Below are 3994 nucleotides of genomic sequence, written 5' to 3'. Positions count from 1 at the left end.
CCCACCTAAAGCTAGGGATTAGACCTGGGTCCTCTTACATGCTGTGTAAATGTTCTATCACTGAACAATACCCTTAGGCCCCTTGCTCACACTTTGTGAGGAATTCTGGAAGTGAATCTATATTATAAGGCTCACAGGCCTTAAAATCATTGTTACTAATCAAGAACCAAAGAGTGCTGCCTCCTGAGATAAGAGGACTGTGGTTTGGCCAGATGGAAACCAGCCCAGGATGTGCTGAGTACTGATTAGTCTGAGCATCAAAATTAAAAATGGCCCCGAAACTTTAAATTGTAGAAATTAGATAGTGGCTGCTGCTGGGGTTGGGGTAGCTGGAGAGCAGGTTCTGCTGTCAGCTGACAAGGCCAAGAGACAGGACTCAGGCCTAGAGTTGGAATGTCAGCTGCTGGAGATGGAAGAAGGCCCAGCCTGGGGCTGGTTGAGGCGAGGATGGATAAAGAGACTGTGACTCATACCAGGAAAATTATTGGTGATCAAAGGGCTTAGCGTTAAATTGGATCCTATCAGCTTATAAGGCCTGTAGAAGTCTGTGCAAAGTTCACCTGGCATTTTAGGATCATGAAGAGGCAAAGGACTGAGATTGCTGATGACACTACAGAGCAGATGTGTAGGAGGAGCAGCCTGAATAAGGGCAAGAGTGAGTGGCTTTGGGGAAGAACTCATTGACACATAATGCTGCTAAGGAAGTAGACAGTTTGAGTTGAATAACAACCTAAGGATGTCACTAGTATGGGATGGAATTGAACCATAAGGTTTGTTGTTGTTGTTGGTGGTGTATGTTTTATGTAGCACAGGCTGGCTTCAAACTATGTAGTGGATGACAACCCTGTGGCAGGCTTATGAATGCAACACCAGGTCAGTTTATGTAGTACTTGGGCAAGCATTGTAGCAACTGAACCATACACCAAGCCCAGTATTTATATCAGAAAAGCATAACAGGAAACTGCTGCAGGGAAAACAACAGGGGACTAAACTCTGTTCAACCACCTTTCCTCAGCTTGGCCTGTCTTTGTTGTTTGTTTAGACAGACTCTTCTTGTATGTCACAGGCTGGTCTGGAATTTACCATGTAGCCTCAGCTGCCCTCAAGCTCGCTCTCTTTCTTAGCCTCTGAAAGTGCTGGGTTACAGGTGTGGGCTACCGCATCCAGCCTGGAGTTCTTGGAATGGAAGAACAGGGAGTTGCTTTGACTGAAGCCTATTGTTCTACTCGCTGTGAGATGGGGGAGGCCAGAAGGATATCATTACTCAAGCATGGAACTTCATCATGACACTAGAGACTGGCAGAAGGCCAAGGGTTTTCCAGTGACCACTCGGTGGGGTGGGGATTATGAGTTCTCAACTGACTGAGAACTTTCAGTCTCTTGGAGGGTAGCTTATGAATGCTGTATATTTAAAAATAAACAAGCATGGTTTTTGAGTGCTTAGAACTAAGTTTAGCCAGAACTAAGCTGTACCAGAGAAAAACACCAGATAACTTCCTGTTTCTAAAGTGTTTAGGATGCTTGCTGGATGAAAACCTGTGTGCCGACATGAGTTTTCACACAGAGCCTCCAGCACCACATGTCCTGGAAACTCCACGGCTGTGCAGTTGAGACTCTGGGAACCCTGCCATTCAGATTCTTCACAATTCTCAAATAACTTTTTTTGACTTTGTGTATTTAAATATCCCAGAATAACCTCTTGAGCTATAAGTTTGATGATCCAGAAAACTATTTTTAGCAGTATGAGTACTCTGTGACTGGTATATTCTATTTGAGAAGGACAAATTGTTAAAAAAGATAGGGTTGTGGCTTTTTTGTTTGTTTGTTTGTTTTTCAAGACAGGGTTTCTCTGTGTAGCCCTGGGTGTCCTGAAACTCACTCTGTAGACCAAGCTGGCCTTGAACTCATAAATTTACCTGCCTCTGCCTCTCAAGTGCTGGGATTAAAGGCATGTACCACCACTGCCCAGCTCAGCCCTTTCTATATAGTGAGTTAGTTACAGGCTAGCTAGGCTTGCATATTACAATCCTGCTCCCCCTGAATAAACAAATACACAAACAAACAACAAAATGAAGACAGAATCTCTGTTCACCAGGCTGACTTGAATTTTTTTTTTTTTTAAAGATTTACTTATTACACATCAGATCCCATTACAGATGGTTGTGAGCCACCATGAGGTTGCTGGGATTTGAACTCAGGACCTTCAGAAGAGCAGTCAGTGCTCTTAACCACTGAGCCATCTCTCTAGCCCCTGGCCTTGAATTTTTGACATAGCTGAGACTGATTTTGAAGTTCTGATCCTGCTGCTTTCTCTTTCTAAATTTCAGGATTATGGGTGTTTGCCATGACTGTCTTTCAAGGGAATTTTTTGCTTAGTTTTTCAAAGTATGTAACGTGGTTGGAAAGAATACTCAGTGGTTAAAAACACTGGCCACTCTTCCAGAGGACTGTGGTTTGATGTCCAGCACCCATAAGGCAACTCATAATCATTTCTAACTCCAGTTCTGGAAATATGACACCCTCTTTTGGTCTCTGCAGACACAACTGCACATACATATGTGCATGTACAATACCCATATACATCAAATAGATTGTAAAAAAAAATGTAGGGGCTGGAGAGATTGCTCTGCTGTTAGGGATTCTTGCAGACCTGGGTTTGATTCCCAGAGCCCACATGGTAGCTCACAACTATCCCCAGCTCTAGTTTCTTGGGTTCCATCTTCTGACCTCTAAGGGTACCAGGCATACACATGGTCCACAGACATAAATGCAGGCAGAACACCCACACACATAGAGTAAAACTGAAAAAAATTAAGAAAAAAAAATCTGTAACATACAATTACCATTTTAGTCAGGTGGTGGCACATACTTTTAATCTTAGCCCTAGGGAGGCAGAGGCAGGTGGATCTCTGAGTTTGAGGCCAGCCTGGTCTACAGAGTGAGTTCTAGGACAGCCAGGGCTCTGTTAAACAGAAAAACCCTGTCTCCGAACAACAACAATAACAAAAACAAACTCAAACTCAAAACTCCGCCCCCCCCAAAAAAAACCCCAGAGTTTAAAACCAACGTGGTCTACATATGATCCTTCCTTAAATTTTCACACCAGTGTCATCAAATATATTCACAAGGTTGCGCCAACATCACTGAAGTTTTCATCATAAGGGAAACTGTTTTGACACAGTAATTCTCCAGGTCCTCTACTCACAAGTCTGTTGCAATCAGTAAGCACCCCATTAGGCCATTCTGGGTTTGTCACAGAGCAGAGTCAGGCACAATTTCCAGTGGAGTTTGGCTTTTCCTTTGTCATGTTTCAGTGTTCGTCCATGTTGTTGCTTTATTGTTTGTTTTGAAAAAAATATTTATTAATTACTATTATTATTATTATTATTATTATTATTATTATTATTATTTGTTTTGTTTTGTTTTGTTTTTTGAGCAGGGTTTCTTTGAGTAGCCTTGGCTGTCCTGGAACTCACTCTGTAGACCAGGCTGGCCTTGAACTCAGAAATCTGCCTGCCTCTGCCTCCCAAGTGCTGGGATTAAAGGCATGCACCACCACTGCCCGGGCGTTCTAAAAGCTTTTCTTGTATTCATTTATAAAACCCTATTACCCTTTCTAGTAGCATCTGGTTATTGTCTTTAGTTCAAGTGTGAGAATCTTCTGGCAACTGGCAAATTTAAAGGTGGTACCATTGTGGCTACTAATGGGTGAAATGCCTCCAGGTGCAGCAATAAATTCAGAGAGATGGCTCCTTCAAAGAAATGGTAAAGTGCTTTGTTTGCTTGGACATTAGTTTTTTGGGTGATTGCTCTTATTGGATCTGTCCTCTAGCAATACAAAGCTTACTGTAGGCCATACAATGTAAGGCCTAGCCAGAAGACTCTGAGGGTGCCACCAAGTTTCATGCCCTAGTTCAATCCCTGGAACCCAAAGTTATCCTCTGATCTCTACATTAATACCACACCACATAGATAGATTGATAAATGCAATTAA

This window comes from Mastomys coucha, unplaced genomic scaffold, assembly GCF_008632895.1.
Source record: "Mastomys coucha isolate ucsf_1 unplaced genomic scaffold, UCSF_Mcou_1 pScaffold5, whole genome shotgun sequence".
NCBI classification, from domain to species: Eukaryota; Metazoa; Chordata; class Mammalia; order Rodentia; family Muridae; genus Mastomys; species Mastomys coucha.
This window is presented reverse-complemented; position numbering follows the sequence as displayed.